The sequence below is a fragment of the Typopeltis vanoorti genome, chromosome 13 (genome assembly GCF_054136105.1).
Source record: "Typopeltis vanoorti isolate ZY-2024b chromosome 13, IOZ_Tvanoo_1.0, whole genome shotgun sequence".
Taxonomy (NCBI): Eukaryota; Metazoa; Arthropoda; class Arachnida; order Uropygi; family Thelyphonidae; genus Typopeltis; species Typopeltis vanoorti.
The window spans coordinates 108,272,999-108,300,245 of NC_143561.1; the positions used below are offsets into that span (position 1 = coordinate 108,272,999).

A 27,247-nucleotide genomic window follows, 5' to 3' on the forward strand; every position below is an offset into this window, starting at 1 on the left:
GACATCGAGTTCCTTCAGTCAGATACTGCTTAAAGAATTTGTCAAGCAAGAGCTTAGTAAAGTCGGCTTAATACTTTCCACGAGATTTCACAGCTACCTGTCAATGTTCAGAAAATAAAGCGATTCAAGTGAAATACGAAGAAGTATATTAAATGTCTAAAATAGCAATTCAGTTTATAATGGGATATAAACGGGAATTCTTACATTTTTAACATTACCGAATATCATTGAACAAATGATTCCCCTTTCATACTAAAGGAAACATTTCTACAGTAAAATATCATTATAATTATTATAATTATCACATTTTATTAGAAGTTATACCAACAGAAATTCTGGAGCAGTTTTGTAAACTGCTTGGGAACTATTTAATCCTTGTTTTGAATACTTATTGGAGACGGTCTTGAGGCTTGGAATCTTTGAGCACTGCGAGATTTCTCTCATCAGCAAAACTGAAACCGTGAAGAGTGTTTGCGGTCAATGAGAAGAACGGAGGTGAAACAACAGAATCCTGATGACCTGTTTAAGACGAATCTGGAAAGCGAACGCCTTCCGTCATTACACGAAGTGAACAGCCGCGGAATTACAAACTGACGTATATTTTCCGTAAAATTATTTTGGAGAAATTTGGAGAACAAAATCAGCACACGAATCTAACTCAGATAAAGGGCTACCTTCTTGCATAAAGGAAACTCGTAATTCAGCAAGAATTTCCCGGTTAGACACTCTCTCGTGTTTAGGTGTGTCATCCTCATTACCTTCCTTGCCTTCCGGGGTCTTTAATTGTTTGTTGCAATTTGTTCGACAATTGCACCCTCACAATCGTCATTTTCAGTGTAATAAAAAGAGGAGAAGAACGAGAAATGAATGCCCTGTAGTTTGTTACTAAATATCTCTAGCAAACTGAGCTAGTACTTGAACTCTTCGTAGTTTCTACCGTGTTGCAGTTTCAAAATGATTTCATTTTCTTTATCATTCAAATCTGGCATTTCCTGGTCCGAATTCTGAAAGCCACAATGAGCAAAGCAGCTTTGAAATGTCTTGGTCTTTATTTCTGGCCAACTATCTGCAACACATTTTACTGAATCTAAAATGATAACCTTTGCGCCGATTTCTTTGGCCGTCGAAGATGACGTCAGTAAATTTCCTTCAATTGTTTCAAGGATGTAGCGTATAACTTTCCGCGATACAATGTGGTCTAATTTTTTTATGATTCCCTTTTCCAGTGGCTGTACCAGGGACGTGGTGTTTGCAGGAAGAAATTCAAATTGAATGCTTTGAAAACAATCTAATAGAGGGCGTGCCTCACAGTCGTTCAGAAGTAGAAGAATATTCTTGAATTTCGTTGTAATTCTGCATCCCAGCTCATTAGCCATTCCTGAAAAATAAGCAGCCATCCTTGCATTCTTGTTGGCATAATACTGTACTGGCAAAGTATCCATCCTAAGCCATTCAAAGCCTCGAGGCTCGCGCTTTTTCCAATAACCCACAGCTTCCGTTTGTCACAAACAGCACAATCCATTGCTTCTTTTGTAGGTTTATAGGCCAGGGTTCAGCCTGGTGTGGCACGGTATAACAGACCTGTTGCGTCATCATCACAGATTTCATCAGGACTAAACTTCTGCAGCAATTCTGTGAGTTCAATTGATTTCTGCTGTACAGCGCTCACAATATCAGGACTGTCATTCACTTTCTTAAATTTTATTTCGTGTCTGATTTTTTATCTCGATATCCAACCATCTATAACTTTAAAGCTCGCATGGCCCACTTTCTAGCTAAATGTTCCGATTTGGTTTTTAATATATGACTGTTATTTTTTTTTTTTCTGAAATGAACCAAAACTCGCAAAAGATTGTAATCGATTGTAACTCACAATCCACGGAGTTCAACTGGCGCTGCGGGGGAAAAGGAAATTTATCGGAATAAATGTTTTTAATGTTTAAAAATTTTTTGAACTGTTATATAAAACAAATAACATCAAAGCACTCCACTTTTAATTTACATATTTATAATTATTATAATTATAATTATATATATTAGAATTATAGCAAAAAAATTTCATGCAGATAGAAGAAATAAAACGGAAATCTTAGCTGTGGGTTATATTAGACACTTTTGTCCCCCTCTGACCATCCCTATTTGAGATGGCAGCCTCTTTCAGGAATGTGAAATGACATCATCCATCTGCAAGTTAAAAAAAAAAAAGAAAATTAAAACGAAAAAGACAGATAAAGTTGATACAAGGGAAATCAGCGGATAAGTTTTTCAAAACTAACAGCAGCTCTCCACGTGACTGTTTATCAGTAGTGGCGGAAGGTGAAGTTTTCCTGAACTTGTCACAAATTCCACCGAATTCCAGGATAATAACAAGAACAGAATTAATTTGGCAACGCAAAATGCAATTGCAATTTTTATTGTTGTTTTTAATTTTTTTTTTATTTTCCGGTTATCCTTCATAAAAAATCTTAGATAAAGATTTTTTATGAAGGATGAAAAGCATTCTTGCTTCGCCCCTTTAAGCCAGTCCTTATAAGGACTGCCGTGAGAGGGTAATGGATGGCAATGCTGTAGCCAATGAAGTTTTAACTGAGGCTCGGCTATTGCTGTTACCCTCCTGCCATGATCAGAGCTTCATAGCTCAATAACACCTTATCCTCTCACTGTCCTCTACAGATAACGGGAAGATGAAAAGCATTCTTGCTTCGCCCTTTAAGCCAGTCCTTATAAGGACTATAAGGATAAGGCATGGAATAAATCCATAATTTCCTAAACCAACTGAAATTATTTTATTCAGTTTTCAAAACAGTGATTTATGGCCTTTTTGAAATCCTTTCATTTTAAAACAAACTTAAGCAAAATGAAATTATTCTTAACCGAATGCTGTAATTCAGCTATTTTAAGTGGATTAATCCACTTCCGTTGTAAAAATGCAGCAACACATCAGATATCTCGTATAGTCATCAGGAGTCGACACCCGTTATTACGTGTGCCTGTTTTCTGTTGTAGTAACAGGAGATGAATCTAGAAAGCGAACACGAGTTACAAAGCATTATCTTGGGTGCATTTCAAGTAGTCCTTCGTCCACCCGAATTATTTCCCAGAATAAAATAAGTAAAATTCTACCTTTCCAATTCATTCCTCATTGATTTATTCCACGGTATCCTCCTGCAATTCAATCCTCGACATCCCGTAGATGGATTTGAACTGTGATTAAATAAAAAGCGTGCTAATTAAACATTTCTACAGTTGGTAGGATTTGGACCATTTGCTTCTGATACGCGACATTTTTCTAATTCGATTTCCTCAAAAATGTTGCAGCGAATGAAGTAACAATTACGAAGATATGAACAATGAAAGGCGATTCTTATTTCAACAATTGTTTTGTCGTTTGAGTAGTTTAACATTCAACAATATGTCAAAACGCTTTGTTTATAGATGCGTCCTGGAACCAGAGACTATGTAAAGCATTAATTCATATTAAGTCAGATTCAACTGGGAATGAGATTTTTTTCTTCTTTTGTTTCGTTCCATTTATGAATTATTTATTTAGACCACTTTGTTCTTTCTGCGGAAGAAAAACTGCTGTTTCTTCCTAGGTTTTTTAGCTTTTTATCCTCGTACAGCTCAAATTACTTCGGTGAGACAAGTCGAACTTGAGCAGAAGGAACATCAAGTCAATATTCAGCTTTTAAAAGGAAAGAATTCTGATTTGCCTCAACGTGATTGTATTTCTAGTCATTCGATCCTCATTACATCAGCCGAATCCCAATCCCAGTGGTGGACTTTCTTTTAACAATAAAACAAATAAATAATTCTTCTAGCTACTTTTTTTTTACAAAAGGAGAGAAGGTGGCGCTCATTTAGCTCCAAGGAACTTTTGGAAGTCGGTCTTTCAAAAGTTAGTAAGGCCTAAATAATTTCTGACTTGGCAAAAAAAATCAGTCTACGTTTATCATTCAAGTGGTCTGTGCAAGAGTGTGGCCCTGTCTCGTAATTTTAAGCCCAAACACTGGAATTGTTGTGGTGTCTGAAATGCAGGGATTTCTATTGTCGATTTTTTAAGATGTGAAGCTGAAAAATCCGGCTTGATTGTGCGTTATTCTACTGACACTCGAATAACATGAAAAATGAGCTTGGAATAATCTTCGGTGGTCACAGAACAGAATCAAACCGAAAAGGATCTTAGTAGAAAGTTTTTTGCCTTGGGTGTAAAATACGTTAAAGATACCAAGAAATTTTATACTTGGTTTTAATCCTTTTCCCAAGTAAGAAAAACAATGTTTTGCGCGTGAAATATATTCACGTTGAGTTACTAGTATATAGAGGCTAATGACTTCTTATCTCTTGCCTTAGTATGCATCCCTATCCTTTAGAATGTATACACGTCTGAAAGGGGGGGGGTGCTTTGTATTATGGGATTCATACTATTCATACATCCGAAAGTGTTTCTTGATGCACAAGCCGCTATTCTTATTAATATTTAATGCAGTTTAACGGAGGAATGAAAATGCATTTTTAAATGAGTTTATCGCATTTGTTTCGTATTAAGCAACAGTTCACTTTTAGCAAGATTCATCTCATTTCTGATATTCAGGTGAGAATTCATTCTGTTCAATGAGACGGACAATCTCATTGAACAGAATGAATCTGAGAAACATTTAATGGATTTAATTAATTTTTCTATTTAATCATGTTTAAATAAATGTTTCTCGATAAAATTTATTGAATTTGTGCGTTACTTAACCTTCCGGCAATAAAAGTACAAAAACAAAATTAGCAAAATCTAAGTTGGATGTGAAGGGAAAAGTTTAAAAAAATACTTAAAACACACACACAACTACATTATGGTTATGAACCATACTGGCATTAAACAGTTTGTAGAATAATCATGTGACCTACGTGATTATCCAACAATAAACCAGCATTTGATCGTGCAGAAGTTTTCGGGGAAAAAAAAAAATAATAAATAAAAAAAATATATATATATATATATGCTGTATATATATATTACTGATTTAGAAATATGTGTGGAATTATTTAGATGACAGCCTCATAATTTGTGCGTATTAATGCCCTCATAATGTGGGCATTAATCGTAGTAATTATGGTCACCATTAAATAATCATTAAAGAAAACAAACAAGATCGGAATTGTTTTACTGTTTAATGAAGCATTTTTAAATACAAAATGGCACAAACTGAATGAATTTATCATAAATTCAAGGAGATTATGTATTTAAGATATTTCGTGTTTTTTTTTTTTTCGGTATCAAAATTTTATATGATAAGAAAAATTTTATTCGGTATTTATAATTCTAGATGAGTATTAAATATAAAAAAGAATGAAAAAAATATATAAAATAAACAGTATTTTGTCCTTCCCTCTAGGAAGATATTGAATAACACATATTGCGACAATCTGTAATTGTAGAGATGGTGAATTCCTAATTACGTTTTAATTTCTTCGTTAGCTGAAAGTAGAATTTTCAGCACACAGTACTCATAACTATCAACAAAATGTCTCAGTTATTACTATCAGACGTAATATGTAACTAAACTTCCTGTTTTGTCGATTTATTTTCATTCCAAATTTTTCATCCTAAGAAGGCACATGATCCTGAATATGTTTTCCCCTTTTTACATTAAGAAAAATTTCATGAAAATCCACACTGAGTTTATTTTGCCGATATCTTAAAGCCAACGTCACCAACGTATAAATCAGGGTTGTCCAACTTTTGGTAAATTTAAAAAAAAAAAAAAAAAGATTTACCCGAGGGTCGCTTCACAATGCGTAGCTAGTAATTTGGTGAGCAGCAGCGACACTACCTCGACAGCTTAACAAACGAACAACACTAATCGAGCGCTCAAGTTCCCCTTGAGCGCCCAGAGCATGCGCGTTGGAACAAAACAGTATAAGAACGCTTCTTTGACACATCTAATATTTGAAAAACACGTGGGTATATAGTGATGTAAACACATCATATAAAATTAACAACATCGTTTAATCAAACGTAAATCAAATTAACAACATCATTAACAAAATTAGTGATAGAATTAAAATATCTAATACGCATTCAATTCAAATTGTTATTTTATTTTTTTCGCTCGTAAAAATCAAAACCCACAGGCAGGCCGCATGTGGCCCGCGGGCAGGGCTTTGAACAGCCCTGCTTTAAATCATAAACTTTCTTGAATATATCATGAACGTGCACTATTTTTTTTTTTTTTTTTTAAGTTTTTAAGCTTAGGAATTGGATACTGATTTACTATTTCACATAATATTTCTCATTTTCGATATTAAAAGTTTATTACCAAATACGAATATTATAATATCCACACGATGATATATGTAAAACTCGTAGCCTTTTTCATAATTATTCGTTATTTTAATTTTTTATTTTTTGCTATATCTTGTTTTATGAGATAATTGTCGACAATGGTTAATTGCGTGTGGAGAAGAGGAAGAGCCTGTTTCGTGCTGCCATCTAGCAGAGCATTTAATAACTTATTTAACTACGAAGAATAATAGATGAGATATACAAATCTAGTTTCGTTCTAAATTCTTTGTGAGCCGAGGAGATTTTTTAGAAAGAAATATACCTGCGACATTTAACAGGCAGGGTTCACATAAGTATCACTTCTTAGATAGTTGAGGTAAGACGTATTTGTGTAAATAATGAATTATTTTGTTATTATTCCCAAATGCTGCAGCAATGCATAATAATTATTAATAAAATGTAGTAGTAATAATAATGATATATTTCTCAAAATAATCAAACAATAATATTTGCTGCAAGTATTTTTTTATTTTTTGGTTAGATGGGTGAAGCAAGAGTGCTTTTCATCTTCCCCGTTATCTGTAGAAGAAAATGTATGGATGGGGTATTATTGAGCTATAAGCTCTGATCATGGCAGGAGGGTAACAGCAATAGCCGAGCCTCAGTAGAACTTTATTGACTACAGCATTGCCATTCATTACCCTCCCTGAGTACCCATTTTAGTCCCCTTACAACATGCACGGGCTACAGTGGGGGTATTCTTATCCCCACCACCGTAGCCCGTGTCATCACTTACGAAAGGAAATAAATATACACTACCTCTCCAAAAGTAACGGACGTTTGAAATCCTGCAATGTTTGCTACCAGTTAAGAGAATTTACAAGGAAACAAAGCGAAAAATAAATTGGTTTCCATTTATATTTGTTTTACTTAAAAGTAACAACAAGCTCGATATTTGACTTACTTCCATCTCTTAACAATAATTATAATACTATTATCATAATTTAAGTAACGCATTTGAAGCAACGTTTCCAAAATAACTGACTACTCCAATCTGCATTCCGGCAAGAAAAGTTTGAGCAAATGGAGAAAAATCAAGCTAAGAAAAATCACTTCCCAAAAATCAACACAAATGCACACCACACTAAAGAGAGATGAAATATTGCCGATAACGAATTAAATATTACACGTGTACAAAAAACTCGGATGTATAATCAGTCCTCTTGGACTTTCTCTTTGACTGGTGAGATGAAAAATATCTTAAATCGATAGAAGTATTTAAACATTAGTGCATTATACGATGAATAAACACTTTTGAGTCAATAATAATAATTAAAATATTTTTATAATATCATTTAAATTTTTTTAAAATTTTTAAAATATTTCCATTTAAAATATGTTTTTAAAGAAAAATATTTCATTTAATTTAATATTTTTGAAAGTAAACTAAATCTCTCCATGCGGTTAGCCTAGAGCAGTGGTCGCCAAACTGGTCGATATCGACCCCCAGGGGTCGATAGAAAAATATAAGACATCATTGTACGGGTAATATTTAATTCGGTTAACTTGGATTACCTCCATCCCGAATGGCAACGCAATTAAGAGTGAATCGTGGGAACAGTGACATGAATAGGACCTGTAAAATGGAGCAAGGTCACGAAAATAGTTACCGAGGCCAATTAAGTAGGCCAAAATGACGTTTTTACCAATAAACGGATGTCGGTGGTACCGGCACGGCGTGAGAGGGATTGCAACACGTGTGTGGTTTCTTATTTACTGATACTTACACGTATTCGTTACAATGTTCTTATACTTACAATGTTCTAAAATTCATCAACGTACATATTAGAATTTAATCGTTATTCATTCACGAACTAAACTTCTCTATGTTGAAGAGTTGAGCAGCGCTGGTAGTAATACCAGTAGTTTATTAATACCAGTATATTAATATCACTAGTAATACCAGTGATATTACTAGTGATAGTAATAGTAGTAGTAATAGTAATATAATAATATATATACTATATTATACATACAATAAACACTGTAACTATAAAACAAACAATCTGAAAACTCACATAAGTAAGCGTCTTTTTTGCTTGTCCTATTATAATTACCTAATAGTAATATAGAGGGGGTCGATAAAAAGTCAAGAAACGCTTGAAGGGGTCGACGGTCAAAGAAGTTTGGCGACCCCTGGCCAAGAGGCTGTGCGCTTCGCAACCATATGCCTGGGGAAGGAGTGTGCCAGGTTCGATTCCCGTCGGGTGACGTTAGGAGCTGAAGGATCTTCCTAGGCCATAGCCAAGTTAGCCGGTCTTGGACGTGCCCAGTAGGGTTTTTCTCCCCACTTTATCTAGGGTTTTTTATCCCACAAAGAAGGCAAACCGGCCTTGAGAGCTCAACACCACTGCGGACATAGGATGCATAGGCGCGTAAGGCTAACCACCTTATCCTGTTGAGGTCCGATGATTAAAAACCCTCGATACCGCAAGGTAAAAGAGAGAAAAGGAAGATGAGATGAGAATTTTGAAATTTTCTTTTTTTAATTTTTTTTATTTTTTATAGGAGATGGAGATGGTCTTCATTTCATGTGAAGATGAAAATAGAACGAATGAATCATATCACCGTATCACACGCCATATATTAATGAGTCACAGTGACTGGATATCGATCACATGATTCTACTTTGTTAGCAGTGCCACAGGTGTTCATATCTAGAAAAGGATCTACATATACGACATATTTTATTGACTCATCCAACAAATTCGTTCGTTTGCTAATTACACCAATGATTTGCAAATGAGGTTTTTTGATTTTTAGTATAAAATAACAGTTTTATAAATATAGAATACCAGCATGCATAAATTAGCAAAACAGTGATTTTTGATACTGTAGGTGTTGAACTATGAACAAGAAACCAGTAAATAAATCTCTTCGCCGTCGTAACTTAAAAACTCACCGGAAATAAAATGCTTACAATTTGAATGAACTAAAGCAGGGGTCAGCAACCAGGGTGGGGGGGCGCATGCGGCCCATAAAGGGTTGACCGTCCCGTATGTTGAATTATTTAAATAATACATTTTATAATATGAATAATAAATTAAAAATAATTTTATACCTATACTTCTTGATATCGCCGTGCAACTTGGTGTGAGTCAACCTTGTGACTCACACCCCACTCCTGATGACTCACACTGAGTCATCAGGAGTGGGGATAACAAAGGCGACTTCATCCGACGACAATGAAGATTTTCGCCCACATTAAAGAAAGCATTTCGTTAGAAAATATCCAAGCATTTTACCGATGCTTGCCAAAAAAAAAAAAAAAAAAGCAGGGAGACACACATATTGTGATGCATAATCTACATTACTTTGTTTTTACGTGATAATAATTTTTCACTGAGTTTCATTTTCATGCTTGCTTCATATCTCGTACTTTAAATATTTCTGCAAATTTTGATTGATATAATTTAAGATTGATATTTAAGAAATTTATTGAAATTTATTGAAATTTAAGATTGATATAATAAAAACTGATAACTTAGGTATTTTTTTTTCACTTAATTACATGCTTGGGGCCCGATTATTAAAAATAAAAGTTGAATGTGGCCCGCGAGTCTGTAAAGGTTGCCGACCGCTGAACTAAAGGAATTATTATTTTCTTAAAGCTGTTTTATGTAAAACTCATATACCAAACCCACATGGCAACTCGAAAAATAAACCCTTACGTCCTTATAAGGACTGGCTTAAAAGGGCGAAGCAAGAATACTTTTTATCTTCTCCGTTATCTGTAGAGGACAGTGTAGGGATAAGGTGTTATTGAGCTATTAAAGCTCTGATCATGACAGGAGGGTAACAGCAATAGCCGAGCCTCAGTTAGAACTTCATTGGCTACAGCATTGCTATCCATTACCCTGGGTATTCATATTCATAAATCTCCCCCAGCTTTACGTCAATTCCTCATATGATTTAGTTAAATCTCCATATATTAATTGTAAAATGGTGTGAGAACGATAACTGCCTGATTTTATTTATTTATTTTATATTTTTTTACAGTATATTTCTTTTTATTTTACTTTTTATATATCTTATGTAATTTGTTTTTCTTTAGTGAGAAATCCCTTAATCCAAATAAGTACTTTTAATAATAAGAAGAATATGCACGTTTAATAAGAAATGAAATTTTAAAGCGTAGTGTTAAATCAGAAGTTATGCTAATAGAAGCAATAACTTTATCCACAATTTTTTTACATTAGTTATCAAGTAATCTACAAATTATTGCATTTTAAGACATAATGTCGTATATGATGCGTATAGATTTACACTGATTAAATTTTTTAAAATTCTTGGTGTAATAATTACGAAGTTTTGGATTTTTATTTTTTTTTGAAAGAAAAATAAATACACTTTTCATCGCTTTTGTTTTCGTATACACTAAAATACCAAATGATTTCTTCTTTGGAATATAATATTACAAATTTCCACTACAGTGCTTTGTCACATACAGTAATTCGTTAACGATAATTACTTTAGAATAATAATACAGGAAATGACGATTAAAATGCACTGATGAAGAGAAGCAGTTGGAAGAGGAGTCGAAAGGCAGCATCGATATTCGGATTCTGAAGTTTTAATTCCAAATGTGTACTAATAAGATTTTCTTTCACGTGGGAAGCCTGGGGAGTGGTGGCACGACGACGACCGCATCTCTTACGACGAAAAATGATTTTTTCAGCAGATTCCGCAGATCTCTTTTAGCGCAGGTTTTCCGCCAAATCTGCAAAGTAATTATTTTTTCTTAAGCAGTTCGAAATTCACGAGAAAAAAAAAATTAAAAACCAAACTTTGACTCTTAAAAGAATTGTAATTATATGTTAAAATAACTGCTCGTAGCTCAGTGGAATTATCTTCATATAATTCGGACAGCTTACAACTAAACCTTCCTTTTGCCAATCAATTATTTACACGGGTTAGAAAAATGGAGAAAACCGTAATGGTTTGACGCACAAATGGCATCTTACTGTTTTCAAAGAATTCCCTTACTATCAAATAACTTGCCACATGAACTCTTTGGGATTTCCTTTAGCCTGCTCGGCTAAATTCTTCTCATAATCTGATTTTGCCTTCCTTGGAATGCTGGTCACCTTTCTTGCCTGAGTCTTGTACTGTTCGTGAGTTTGCTCGTCACCTTTCTCTTTATAGACCCTCCACAGCATTTCTTCTTCTATTAACTATTAACGTGGATGCGAAGAAAAAAATGCAGAATTAATCTTAAAATGCACACTGACCAAGTTTTGCAAGTACATTCTGGTTATGAACTACACTGTCAGTAAACATATTGTAGACTAATCATGTGACCTACATGCTATTCAACAATAAACCACCATTTGATTTGTGCAGAATTTTTCCGAAAAAAAAAAAATCCGATTTAGAAACACATTCAGGATTGTTTACTTAACTGCCTCATAATAAACTTTATGTAAGAAGATATAGATTTACTATTTGAGATAATATTTTGCCTTTTTTTTTGTTTAAAAAGTATTTTTTAAAAGTAATCGTAATATTAAAACTGATGAAAATATTTTAATTTTTGCTACGATCTTACCAGATTTTATAAGGAAACAATATAAAGCAATAAAATAATAAATTACATTCAATTTATGTTTCTTTTATTAATAGAAAATTCAAAGATCTAATGAATTCTGCTAGCTTATGACGTGCTCGATATTTGACTTCTATCGCTGATTAATAATGATACTCGTTATAATTACATCGAAATAATCCATTCGAAGCAACATTTCAAAAATGATTAAGTTCTCTAAGCCGTATTTCCACAAGAAAAAGGAGAAGATGGGGAGAAAATCATTGAGTTAAAAGATAGAGGTAATCAATCATTCGTAACATTAAATTACCATTTTTTTGATAATATTAATAATTTCGTTAAAAAAAATTAAACGATTTTATTTTTATAGAAATATTTTATAATATTTTAATTTAAATTACTTTTAGCTTTTTTTAATTTATTTCCTTTTTTCAAACTAAATAACCTTCAGAAAGGTCGCAAAGATGAGAATGAATCATATTCGAATAGACCCCCACATACGAATGATTCATATTAGTGTTTTGATCACATGATGCTGTTCTGTTAGCAATGCTTTAGGTTTACGCATCTCGTCAAGGGTATGCACAGGTGATCTATTTTATTGACTCATCCAACAAACTGTTTCTTATGCTAATCAAAGTACACAATCTGGAAATGACGCAAATGGATTCGTTTGGTTTTTGTATAAATAACCGAATGCCAGCATTAATCCGTTAGCAAAACGGAGATTTTTAATACCATACAGCCTGTATACTCTTCAACTATGGACAAGAAATTAGTAAGTATATTTTCCGATCTAGTCGCCGTATATTCTTAGGGGCTGCTAAATGCAATTCGCTTGATTCCCAACCAAAGTAATCGACCAAAGGGACTAAACTTAACCGATTTCACGCTGACTTAATAAGATTAAGGAACAGAGTATTTCTAATGTGGAAAGTTATTTAAAAAAAAGTAAGAATAATGCATTTATCTTTATTATTTAATACGGACCAAACTTCTAAAAAAAAAAATCAAAATTGTCAACATCACGATTGTCTCAAATAAATCGTCGTCCTTCGGTGGAACGAACGATACTTCTTCGGCTGATTGCTGTGCTTAAAGAACGCAAATTACTTAATTAAAATCTAGTTGAGTTTTAAGTTATAAGCGGAAGGTCTTTGAACTTGAATTACTTTTAATATTACCCCTTTTCAGAATCTTAATATTTTGAAGTTTATTGTTACTGTTATTACATGTTATTACTGTTACATATTTTTTAGGTTGCAATCTCTATAAACAAAGGAATAAAATTATTTCCTATATAACAGCGTAAAAAATCATAAACTAAATCTTTACTCAGCTTTTCATTAGTTTACAGATGACAAATATTACTCTTGTAATACTTTTTTTTTTCTGCTGCGCACTGTAATATAAAAACGATCTTGTAATCTGAAATACGTCATTTTATGTTTTTGCAGATGATCCTTCTCGGTATGACTTCATTGCTACTCTTATGTATACAGAATACTGAATCAGCAAATTTAGGTAAGTTTTCATTACATTATGCCAGTAGCGCACTCAGGATTTAATCTTGGTTGGAGGGGGGGGAGTGGAGGTTGAGTTGACGATTTGAGAATACACACTACGCATAGCATACGACCTATGATTTCCTTTTTCTTTGGGGGAAGGGCCAGGGGCCCCTTCCCCCAAAGAAAAAGTAAAAAGAAAGAAAAAATAATCCCGAAATATAGTGGTTTCTGATGAAATACAGTATATATTTGATAGAGTTAAGCCTTTATGATAAACCTCAAAAAATAAATATTATGTTAGATGAACATATTTTTTCCATGAAGGAAAAATGATGTCACTAACTCTAACTAATATTATAGAAATAATTAAGAATTCATTATAAAATAATAAGAGTAGTAATATAATAATAATAAAACCGAATGTCTTCAAATAATTCAGACACATTCTGGATACGAATTATCATACCCTTTTAAATTTTATATAAATTTGTATATATGAAAAATTTCATATTTATTTTTATATCTACCCTGCAGTGAAGCCAAAAGCAGCTAAATTAACAATTAATTGTTAATTTAGCTGATTTTTATAATTAATTATCATTAATTAATAATTAATTACACATAAACATCATTAAATTAATTTGCGCTGATTTCCATTGACATATCCCATTCTGATCACGAAATATATTTATAATATTATAATAAGTACTTACGAGTGAATGCAGACTTTTTCTCCTGTGCGCTGGTAGTTTTCCCCTCCTTTTGTACACCCTGGAGATCGCTTTGTAGGCTGGTGGGTGGATGACTCGCTATCTGTTCCGTCACAAACACCTTCAATAAGAGATTTCCTAATACCGAATTTAAACAAAGTCCCTTGTCTCTTATTCAAATTAAAATTTAAATCTGCAGGTCTATTACTTTTAAAAAATCACGGCAGTACGGTTTAGAAACTTTCACCCTACAATACGAATTTGTAAAGAAAGTATTCAGCAGTAATAGATTTGAGAACCGAATACGGACTACCTTCATCTTCAATTTCAGTGGAATTTTTTTCTTTATACGTCTTGCTGATTGGTCACTGACATTTGCAACACAGATGTCATTTCCTTCAGTTTTGAGAACAGAGGATACGCCGCCCATTGTTATAATCCGCTTGCAGGCAATTTTTATGACCGGTCATAAACAGCGGTATTCCCTTTCCCAAATGTTGAGAGGTTTCGATGTGTGAAAATTAACGATACACAGATGTTATTAGGCGTTCTGGATCTGAGCTTTTTGACATATTCACGAATATTATTTTCCTCAGAATATTTCTACTATAAAATATTTATTCATGAAAAATGCTTAGAAAACTAAAATGACAAATTCCAGGAGTTCTTGCGGAACACAGTTTGGGAAACCCTGCAGTGTAGCCAATGAAATTTTAACAGAGGCTCGGCTATTGCTGTTACCCTCCTGCCATGATCAGAGCTTATAGCCCTATATATTCCCCCATCCATACATTTTCTTCTACAGATAAAGGGGAATATGAAAAGCATTCTTGCTTCACCCATCTAGCAAAAAAAAAAAAAAAAAAACTTCAAAGTGAGAGTTTTCAAAATAACGCGTGATTTTAAAGTCCCAGATCTGGTTTTTGTGTTAATTTAATAATTTCATTTTGTGACATTAAAAAAAAAAAAAAAAAAAAAAAAAAAACACTAGAAAAATTTCCAAAAATGTTTTCTTAATTAATCTTTACATCTTTCAGACTATTAGCAAAAACTATAAAAACATTTTCTGTCATTCAGAATACTTCACATGTTCGGTTACATTGCAGACTTGCTGGAAAAGATACGTTCGAGGCGTTCCCCTAACGAAGGAGCGATTTTTCGTGAGAAGCGAGGATGTGGAGGACGACGTACTACCACCAGCACAACTCCGGCTTCAGGGGAAGAATAATTTTCATGATGGACGCTTGGAATTCTGGCTTCAGATCCATTATCATCCAGTAATCAAAGTGCATGCTTTCAAAGTAGTTCTCATCGCTTCTGTATTTACATGCATTTTCTGTATTTTCATATATTTTCTGTAATCTAATATTACGTCAAAAGGGCAGTTTTGTAATAGATTTTCGTGCATTCAGCTATAAAAGTTGTTAAATTTTTGTCAAAGCGTTTATTATTCTTCCTGTTTGAGCGAGATACAGTAACCAAATGCCTCTATATCTTTATTTTTTAAATTCTCATTTAAAAACATAACGTAACTTGTTATATACACAGATGGAATATATAACTTGTTATATATTCCATCTACGGCGCAAATATGTTGCAAGCGAGGTTGTTAATCTCAAACCCATCAACAGTGCGTCAACATTATTGTTTCCATTTTTATGCTTTCCGCTTCTAATATTTATTTCAGTTTCATCCCAAACAAACAAAACTGTTAGGATTATTATAACCACTAATATTCAATACTAAATAAAATATTAAAAAAATCACAAAATATCTTAAGAAAAATATTTTTTAAACTGAAACATATATTGATCTTTAATTGACCATGATTTATAAACATCTAATACCACCAAGTTTCGCCGAACTTTTCCGGCTTCTTCGGGACTTATAACGGTAAGAGAAAAATACTCAAAGTGGCTGAGAAAACGGAGTAACACTATCGTATAAATTAAACATTAAAACAGAATTAACAGAACGTAATAGCATTACACGCATGGAGCGTGTTGTGTTAGTCACTGTTATGAGAGCACGTTCTGAGTTTTGAGCGAAATTAAGTTCTGGCAGACTGAGTGATCTTATTAAAGTTTTCCATATGACAGCTATTGGCATTCCTTGGTTTCTGTTAAGATTTTCTCCAGAACTGAGGACTACAACGGCTTCTTTGAAATATCAAACTAACAGTCTACCCAAACCAACACACACTGGACGCTACCTTCATTTCAAATCAACTCACCATATTTCCCAGAAGCTCAGCATAATGCATATTCTAAAATATGTATTTCTGTAGAAAATCTTAACAGAAATCTACGCATGCGTAGATCTCTAAAATAATAAATAAGACGTCTTAACTACCACACAAATCTTCACTTAACACACTACTCTCCACAAGTACAGCCGCCAGTGTTTTAAGATGCCGTGTGTTGAATATATGTAAAGATGATCAGCGTTTTACAAAATAACATGAGTTCATTTAATAATACCAATATACACTGCTTGGAAAGAAGTCAACGAACGTCATAGATTGAGGAACAAATAGCGATGGCGCTCACCTTAATAAGATGTAGGACCACCTTTCGCTGCGATGACTGCGGCAATCCTACGGGGTACGCTTTCCACGAGCATAAGACTGCGATCAGTGGGAATTTTGGACCATTCCTCCTGTAGGCATATAATGAGATCCTGGATTATTGTGGACTAGAAGTTCCTTGACCTCACCCGACACTCTATTTCATTCCAACAATGTTCGATGAAACTGAGATCAGGGCTGTGTGGAGGCCCAGTCAAACGTGGTGACGATCAGCAAACCAAGCAATTACAGAAACGGCCTTATGACACGGTGCATTGTCTTGAGACAAGGATCAGTTCATTGGGTTTAATAATTAAAAAAAATAATAACGTGGGATAACATTTCAAGAATTAGATAGTTCATAAAGTCGAATTTTACCGGTTTTCAAGTAATGTACAGTTTTCGAAGTGGAAGAAACTGAGTTCGATTTTTTGCGATTCTTATCCCACTCGTAAACCTCCACTTAACTATGTAGGAGCTCGAAACCGAAATTCTTATTCCGGGAGTGTTTTATGTCTGCATATGCGTTCATGGGGTCGCTTTGCTTGTTTAAAGAGACTGTAAACACTCACATTTGCGGGAGCAAAACCATCCACGTTCGTACGAGACCGGTATACTCATCATTTGATTGAAAATACAAACAGGACGTGAGACTTCCCAGGTGTTTCTTGACGAAAAACTCGAGTTTCCTTGGGGGGGGGGGAAATTCAGATAATATTTTCTCTTGTTTTTTGATATTAAAAGTTTGCATCCAAGGAACGACATTGTTTTCTTTGCATGTTCTTGTAATAAACATGATGACATAGTCTAGTCTTATAGCTTATTAATATCAAGCTTACTTAAATTTTCAAATACTTCATTCTTGAACTGCTGGTATCTTGTCTTCTTTACCCCTCTCATCTGGTACTGCTCTACACATGAAACATAACTGTGAACACGGATTGAATGAAAAAGGGAAAACAATTAAAAATAAACAGTTCATTATGGTGCCCTCTAGCGGGATATTGAAAAAGTATTTTGCTACAAACTTTAATTCCTGTGATTCAAAGCTAATTACAGTATATTTGAAATTCTTTTGATTGCTGAGAATAATATTTTTTCTGTACCCATAAACTTTAATAACAGGATTTAGATAAGGATAATTCTTAGATTGTTTGTGACAAGACATAATGAAGGATTAATCAGTTACTTTATTATTAATAAATGTTGTAGCGATAAATTATAATTACGAGTGAAATGTTACAGCAACAGCAACACATTTCAAACTTTGATGCAGCAATAAAAGTACAGTTGTTCAATTATTTTATACTTGTTTCTTTTCTAATTCAGGATTAAAGTCTGTTAAATAATGATTATGTTATTTAAGGGCTGATGGAGGGAAAAACAATAAAGAAAGAAAAAATGTAAAAAAAAATCGCTCTGGCGACTGTAGAATGCAGTCAACCATAAAATACACGGAATTTTCAGACAAAAATACAAAAATTGGTTGTGCATCACACTAGATGGCGGTAGTGTTGTTGTGTAGTAGTTTGAGGTAGTGCAGGGAAATGAGTTGTCTATTGTGGAGTAGAGCGCCCTCGCACGATGAGGACTTGGATGTGTCACATAATAATAGTAATAACTCTTATTTCAGTGAGATATCTGTAGTTGAAAATTTTTGTAGAGTGTTTCTCCTTCTTTTTAATATTATTTTTTAATTAAAGTCGCCATTCGTAATGAGTTTATTTTACAGATATCTTTAAACCACTGTTGAAATCAGGGTTTTGAGCAATGATATTTTAGCCGAGGATAATATAAATTCAATGCGTGTTCGTTGATGATCCCGTAAATAATGTTTTCATTTTTCATGACAGAAAGAAATGTTTTATTTTTATTTGTATTATTTTTAAAATCAGAAAACATTAAAATCAATACAACTGCTTGCTGGAGCTGTTACTTCCCATGACTCACATCCCGACAGGTGAGTGTCATTCCGGGTTCGAGATGTTGAAGTTCATCCATTTTACCTTAAACAAGTTAATCATTGCTGAAATATTTCAGTTTTTATATACTGTATGTAAAGACTCGCACGTGTTTTTAGTTTGGAATCGGAAGATCTTTGGAGTATTTCTTTTTCCTGAGAAATTGTAGTGTTACAAACATTTCTGAATAAATGTAAATAAATAAATAAATGGTGAATTTTAACGTGTTTTAATTTTCCGTACTGTTAATGATACTACACGGGCGTTATAATATTTATAAGCACGCAGCACAATGCGATTACGAAGACAAATAAAATCCTCCCCTGCGTATAAACCCAGCGAATGAATGATTGCCATATTGACAGGGAATGAAGGTTTGGAAGATTAACTAAGCGGGCTCAGTTAATGAAAGCTAAAAGGTCTACTTAGCAGTGTATTGCAGAGTGGAGATAATACTGATTTGCTTTAGGAACAGCAAGGTGTCATTTTGAAAGATAGTTTAGATGCCGGCCATGCAATTATGACTCTGGTACCTTGCAATGTCATCCTAAAAATAAATACCCCCGCCCCCCACTATTTTGTGCTCTATGAAATACTTCTGCTTCATGTGCACGCTGGCTACAAACAACCCTGATGCAGAGATCATCTGTTTTCTTTGAAGAAATGTGATCCAATTATTATTTTTATTACATCGCACCTGCACTATCGAATAAAAAAATTAAACCAAACTTCGTTATTCCTGTAGAGTTAACAGAAAGATGAAATACGATCATTGAAATGTCTTAACAACCAGTACGATGGCGCCACCTGCTGGATGAATATGAACCTTTAGGTTTTATATTTCATTTTAATCCTCGGAAATGTAAATAACATCAGAATACGCCAAATGAAGTTTTCCAAACTTTCCAAATGACTCTCATACTTAGCTGCGACCATTTATGTTTTCAATCGTAAAGAGGCTCATGTTAATAATTATTAAACTAAGCAGGAAGTTTGGTCCCAGAGCGGGTTTGTTTCGCTGTTCTTTCTGATTACGGAGGAGTAATAACGGCCGAAAGAGGACTTCTCAATGCAAATAATGCCTGAATGATGGCAAACTGGGTGAAAATATGTTATCGCATCCACAAGTGTTTCTTGATACAGAAGCTGCTAATATTTATTTTCGTATTTTAAGAGAGTATTCGAAACGAGAATTAAAGAGAGAGAGAGAGAGAGAGAGAGAAAATAAATACCATCTTGTGCCGCCATCTAGCAGGACATTTAAAAAGTGTTTTTACTTTAAAAAAAAAAAATCTTCTGATTTTTTTTTTTTTTTTTTTTTTGCATATTCACAGCATCCAACGAAACGACCATGTTTCGATTATTCAAAGCGTTCTTGTAAAGCTGAATTTTATGATTACTAACGTAAAACTATTGTAATGTAACAACAGCCCTTATCATTATAAGGACGCTTAAAGGGGCGAAGCAAGGATGCTTTTTATCTTCCCCGTTATCTGTAGAGGACAGTGTAGGGATAAGGTGTTATTGAGCCATTAAAGCTCTGATCATGGCAGGAGGATAAGAGCAATAGCCGAGCCTCAGTTAAAACTTCATTGGCTACAGCATTGCATTCCAATTACCCTCCCAGGGTAATTTTTTCTTCCGCTCCTTCAGATCCCTCATGTAACAACAGTACTCCGAACGTTAAAATTTTAATATTTTGCTATAATATAATGAAAAAGGTGTTTCTTCATACTTCCTAATTACTTCAAGTTTTTTTTTTAAATTTTGGCAAAAAATTCTAAATTTATTAGCACATTTAATCCGTTATGTTGTTTTAAGTATTATTAAAAGTCTTGAGTCATTGCAGAATGCAGCGAACCACAACTGTCACATTTATATCTGTAGTTGGCTATCATGCTTGATTCAATCTTTTAAATATAATGATGACATTTTTTAGAAAGCTAAATTAATAACGTAGCAGATAAACCTTCTGTTTTGTCGATTTATTCATTTCGTGTTTTAATTCAAAATTCTGTACTTCGTGCTAATTAGGCATATGATTTTGGACACTTTTTATTATTAAGATAACGTTTCATTGAATCAACATTCCTAAACGAATTTATTTTAGAAACGTCTTTAAAGTAACGTTTAAGTCATGGTTGTTAGCAGTTATATAAGTGATAGTGCATTAAAGGTTTCCATGGCTTTTTTTTTTAATTTTTAATTTAATTTTATTTTTATCATCTTGTAAATGGAGGTTTATATTTTGATTGCTTTTTGAAAGCGGAGGATAATTTGTAGTGTTTGCTATAAAATTATTATTTATTTTATTTTATTTTATTTTATTTTATTATTTTATTTTATGTAGCATGTCATTTCTCCTTATTTTGCTAAAACACAATAAAACAAACGTGAAGTCTTTAGATAATGAAGATAATTTTTTTTCGGGGAGGGTAATGTAATATCATTTAAGTCGATCTGAATTTTTGAGGTTTACATGGGTTTTCGAAATTCAGCAAGTTCAATTATTTCCCTTACAAGAACACAAATATTAATTAGTGATGCTCAAATAATCCACTGTTTGTATTACACGAGTTGCAAGATATTAGGATGTGTATTGGAAATAACATTTAAAAAAGCCAAATTTTGAATAGCGACACATAATCAATTTTCTGAAGGAATTCTACTTTAATGGGAGTTAGTTAGGATAAATCTGTCCCAATCTAGTCTAGCTGTTTTAAAACATAGCCATTTAATACATAACACACATCTGTTGGAGATAGACACTCACTAGCACGAACTTTCTCTAACGTGTAGAAGCCACAAAAGCGCAACGGAATTCAGCGAGTTATATTATTATTATTATTATTATTATTATTATTATTATTATTATTATTATTATTATTATTATTATCACGGTGTCTCCATGGAGTCAAAATATTCATCGCGGGAGACCCTACATTGAAACACTAACCATTATTGACACAATACCTGTCATACTTCTCTTTAAATTCATTCACAGACGAAGCATTCACAACCACCTCTGGCAATGCATTCCACCCATTCACAACCCCCCAAGCAAAAAAATCTAGTCATAGCACCCTTGTTAACCACACTCTTACATAATTTCCAGGGATGGCCCCCTCGTTCTCTCCCTTCCTGCACTGGTCTTCAAAATGTCATCAGTATCAATCCTGTAAAATCCCTTTAATAATTTATATGCTTCTATCATATCTCCTCTCCTACGTCTATCAGCTAGTTTTTGGAGCCCACAGATCTTCAATCTATCCTCGTAGGGAACATCCCACAGACCTGCAACAATCTTCGTAACTCGCCTCTGAATCCTCTCCACCATTTCTTCATCACCAAGAAATCCAGGTGACCAGATCTGTGCGCAATAGTCCAAATGCGGTCTTATTAATGCCTTATAAAGTGGAACAATAACTTCCTTATCTCTGCTTGTTAGTGTGTTCTTCAACAGCCATGTAATTTGATGTGATGTTTTGGCAATCTTTGCAACATGCCCATTTAACTTAAGTTCTCTGTCCACAATAACTTCCAAGTTCCTTGCCTCGTCAAATTCTTGCAGTTCAGTTCCATTAATGTAGTAAACAGCATGTGATCTCATCCTCTCGAAGTGCATCACTTTACATTTAGCTACGTTAAACTGACATACCTTAGTCCATACCGTCAGCCTATTTAAGTCATCCTGCAAGATATCTACATCATCTGAATTGACTATCGCTCTTCCTAATTTTGCATCATCAGCAAACAAGTGGATATTTCCTTTCAAAGTATTCCCAATATCATTGATGTATAAAATAAACAACAGAGGACCAAGCATTGAGCCCTGAGGTACCCCACTAGTCACCTGCCTTCTCCTGGACTCAGCTCCTCCATAAACCGCTCTTTGATATCTATTCACCAGCTGTCCTCTAATCCAAATCAGCATCTTCGTATCCATACCCATTTGCTCTAATTTATGCAACAGAGTTCCGTGTGGAATCCTGTCAAATGCCTTTCATTGACTCTCCCCTATAAGTGAATTATTTAATTCATGGTAGAAAAGAATCACTTTTATTTGTATTTTATTATTTATTTATTTAAGAATCGCTTTAATAATATACAATTATATGACACGTTTGGACGTTGAACGTGAATTACAAAATAGTATATTGTTTTAGCATAATAATTATTCTAAATTATTATTATTACACTTTTTTTAATTTCATTTTTTCCCTAGTTCGTATAAAACAAATACGAAATCCTGATTTCATATAAGGTTACTTTCATTTTTCTCTAATCAAACGAAAAATACTACAAATGACTAATTCAGCGAAAATCCACGTAGACTGACAGACATCGTCATATCAATGACACTTTTAGAAAATGCATGAGAACTTCCCACATGAAAAAAACGTATGAAAGATTCGCTTATGAAGCTATTCTTCCGTAACCAGCAACGAAAGTGTAGTAGATTCATTTCTGCGTTATTGTTACTTGCCACGTAACTATGATGCGTCACCTCTTACGAAAGGAGAGAAATATACACTACCTTTCCAAAAGTAACAGGCATCTACAACGCAATCTTAGCTCTCGAAGTCGTTTGAAATCCTTTCATGTTTGCTATGCTTTTCCTAGATTTTATAAGAAAACAACGTGAAGCAATCAAACGAATTACTTTCCATTTGTGTTCATTTTATTTATTAAATTTTACAGACAATATTGATATGTCGCTTGTTGAACTCTGTTAGCTCACAACATGCTCGATATTTGACTTTCATTACTACTACTACTAATAATAATAATAATACTCTTATTATAATTACATGGAATTAATTAATTAATTTGAAGCCATACTTTAAAAATAATTGACTACTCTAAGTCTTGTTTTAATAGAATCACGGAGAGATCGATGAAAAGCGGACGACAAAATGAGCAATAAAAAAAATCACCCCAACGCAACATCTACACAAAAACAAAGAGAACAGATCCCTCATATTGAATTAAATCTCGATTATATTATGGAAAGTATAGAAATAAATAAAAAACTCATAGATATAGTCCTTTTGTCTTTGTTCGTTGATATCAATCATAATAAACAATAATTTTTTTCGGGGGGGGGGGGGTAGATAAACTGAGTCCTTGACTCTTTATCCCGTCATCTGATTGAGAAACTCTAGGAATGTGGCATTATTATTGAGCTATATAAAGCTCTGATCATGGCAGGAGGGTAACAGTAATAGCCGAGCCTCAGTTAAAACTTCATCGGCTACAGCATTGCCATCCATTACCTTCCCTGGATACCCATTTTAGTCACCACGTACGACATGAATGGGCTACAGTGAGGCTATTCTTACACACGGCCACTACACTGGGAAAACAATCAATTATGTTTCTGAGTCTATAAATAATGGGCTGATATATTCTATCCATTTCTGTAAAATTAAACAATGTTTATATTTATTTTATTTTTTTAGAAATATTTTTAAATTTTTATTTTTCCAAATATTTTAAGGAATATTTTTATATTATAGACATTTACTATTCTTTCTTGCGAAATGGCATTCGTGAAGGTTGTAAAGACAATCGACGAATGAATCATATGATAGAAACGCCCTACATATATGAATGATTCATATTAGTGCTACGAATGTAGATCACGTGATGCGTTTTTAGCAATGCTACATATAATTGCCACGTAAAGAATATGCGCATGTGATATATTTTATTGACTCATTCGTCAAATTCTTTCCTCTGCTAATCAAACTGAATATGGAAATGACGCAAATGGGATAGTTTGATTTTTGCATAAATAACAGAATGTTTGCAGCAGTCTCTCAGCATAACAGCGATTTTGATACAACAGATACTGCATAAGGGTCTGCACACTCTTCAACTATGGACAAGAAGCTAGTAAGTATGTTTTCCAATCTAGTCGCGTATGTTATTATGGACTGCTAAACGCGATTCGGTTAATTCCCAATCTTTTACAATCAACCGATTTTACTTAGCTAATTGAAGCAACCAATATATTAAATTTACGCGGTTTCACACCGACTTAATCCGAGTAAGTATTTCTTACATAATACAGTATTTTTGGTGTTCAGAAAAATTGTATTAAAAATAGTAAAAGAATGTTTTGTTTTTGTTGTGTAAGACTGATGGGACTGCTGAAATAAATAAATTTAAACGTTGAATTGTCTAATACGGTAAAAAGATACATTAATTAGACCGATTATTGCGTTTAAAAAACACAACTAGTTAATTACAATTTAGTTGAGTTTGTAAAAAAAAGCCTCTGTAGCTGATTGGAGCGGTGTTTACACTCCTCAGCGCTAAAACGCCAGAAGAAAGAGCGTCACAATTTCGATTCTAGTCGTCAACTAGAAGAACTTTTTCTGAGTCTTTTTTCGACCGGTTCTTGAATTAGTACATCTCTTATTTAGTCATAGCCTTGGGCCAGCTATCTCTGATTGGCTACCAGTGGAGATTGAACAGCCTGCTCAGTCTCCATAAGCTAGATTTGGCTAAAACGGCCTCGCCTACTCCCTGTACGGGAATAGTTAACTGATTTTTTTTTGGAGTTTGTAATTCCTTAATTAATTTTTTTCTAAACTAGAAAACACACACACACACACACACACACACCCTTCTTCATTTCCAGAAAAGTGTTCTCTTTATATTTAAATTCCTGGAAAATTACTAAAGATAAATTTTAATGAAAACAGACTAAATTGGAAAAAATAAATAGTTCTTGATCTTCACTGCTTGACTAATGCAAGTTCTTAACTTGCATTAGACTCAACGGAAATAAACACGCAAAAATAAAATCCGGAAAAAAATAAATAAAATAATCGTTTTTATAAATTAGCCATTTCATATTGTACTGTATTAAATAACCGTCATATTTTTCCTATGTTGCATTTTATACAAACAAATTAATGAAAATATTTTACATTCAGTAAAGCATGAATGTAATCACGTACTAAATCTTTACTCAACTTTTCACTAATTTACAGCTGAAAACTATTCCTTGTGTAATATACAATATTACACAAGGAATAGTTTTTTTGTAATATTTGTTTTTTTATGCTGTGCACTGTAATATAAAACGATCTTGTCATTTAATGCGTTTTTGTATATTTTCGCAGATGATCCTTCTTGGTATGACTTTGTTGGTGCTCTTATGTGTACAGGATACAGAATCAACGAATTTCGGTAATTTTTATTAATTACATTCTGCTATTTAAAAATAATGAGAAAAATGGAATAATTAATGAAATATAGTTAAGTTAAGGATTTATAACAAATCTCAAAAAACTTTAAATATTTTTCTTTAAAGGAGAAAATAATGATATTACTTAATTATATATTTGTAAGTAACTACCTTTACAGAAAATAACTAGAATGAATCACTACAAAATAATAATAATAATAATAATAATAATAATAATAATAATAATAATAATAATAATAAAACTGAACATCTTCATATTCTCATGGATATAATTTCTTACACTCTTTCATGTTATATATAAGTGCTACTCAAAGTAATGAATCTAAATCCTGATGTTTTGAAATGGGTTATGAGATGAAAACCCTTGGAGGGTAATGGATGGCAATGCTGTAGCCAATGAAGTTCTAACTGAGGCTCGGATATTGCTGTTACCCTCCTGTTATGATCAGAGCTTTAATAGTTTAATAACACCTTATCCCTACACTGTCATTTACAGATAACAGGGAAGATGAAAAGCATTCTTGCTTCGCCCCTTTAAGCCAGTCCTTATAAGGACTAATGTTTTGAAGACGTGATGTGATTTAATTGAAAGGATTATATTCTGATTTATAGGAAAATTGCTTTTGCTATTTGCCATATATCATAATTTTAATTTACAATTTAGTAATTAGAGTCCGTAATAGTAACTTTCTCATATGTTCGGTTACATTGCAGACTTGATGGAAAAGATTCGTGCTAGGCGTTCTAACCGTATTGAAAGAGCGCTGCTTCGTCAAAAGCGATGTGGAGGACGACGTACCACCACCACCACAACTCCGGCTACAGGAGGGTGAGGAAAATGCATGATTTTAAAGAAGCCCTCACTGCTTCTGTATCTTCACGCATTCCTGTAATCTAATGCTGTGAATGTAGCAGGTTTGTAATATGGCATTTTAGTGCATTCACTGAATAAAAGTTGTTAAAGCAAAGTGTTTACATTTTTTTTTTTCACTTTCAGCTAATCCTCTCAGCAAAATGTCTCCTCAGATTCCTTTAATAAATTATCAATCACAGTACTTTAATAACATACATCACTTGTTATTTTCATTAAAAATTGTTTTATAAATCATCTACGATGTGAATATATTGAAAGATGGAAACCATTGCAAGTGAATTTTGGCGAGTTTCCCCAATTGTCATTAACATAAAATGTCAGAACCTAATTAATAGCGGTGCTTCAGATTACGAGGTTGTTTCATGTTAAACAGTGAAATAAAATTTAATTTATATTTCCATTTTTATTGATTACGACTTTCTAATATATACATTTCATTTCTATTGAAAAATTTCATTCTAACCACACAGCAAAATTTTATGAATGATTATGTTACAATAATTATTAAGTATACATATCCGAGG

The 27,247-nt window shown here is 33.3% G+C and overlaps 2 long non-coding RNA genes across 2 annotated transcripts; both read left to right on the forward strand.

Moving 5' to 3' along the window:
- Nucleotides 1-12,546: 12,546 nt before the first annotated feature.
- On the forward strand, nucleotides 12,547-15,533 carry LOC150100454 (uncharacterized). Its single transcript, XR_016549289.1, has 3 exons — nucleotides 12,547-12,660; nucleotides 13,340-13,406; nucleotides 15,207-15,533. It is a non-coding gene; the product is annotated as an uncharacterized LOC150100454 (long non-coding RNA).
- An 8,861-nt stretch (nucleotides 15,534-24,394) lies between these two features.
- Nucleotides 24,395-26,817, forward strand: LOC150100455 (uncharacterized). The gene is made up of 3 exons (XR_016549217.1): nucleotides 24,395-24,525; nucleotides 25,764-25,830; nucleotides 26,564-26,817. It is a non-coding gene; the product is annotated as an uncharacterized LOC150100455 (long non-coding RNA).
- The last annotated feature ends 430 nt before the right edge of the window (nucleotides 26,818-27,247 follow it).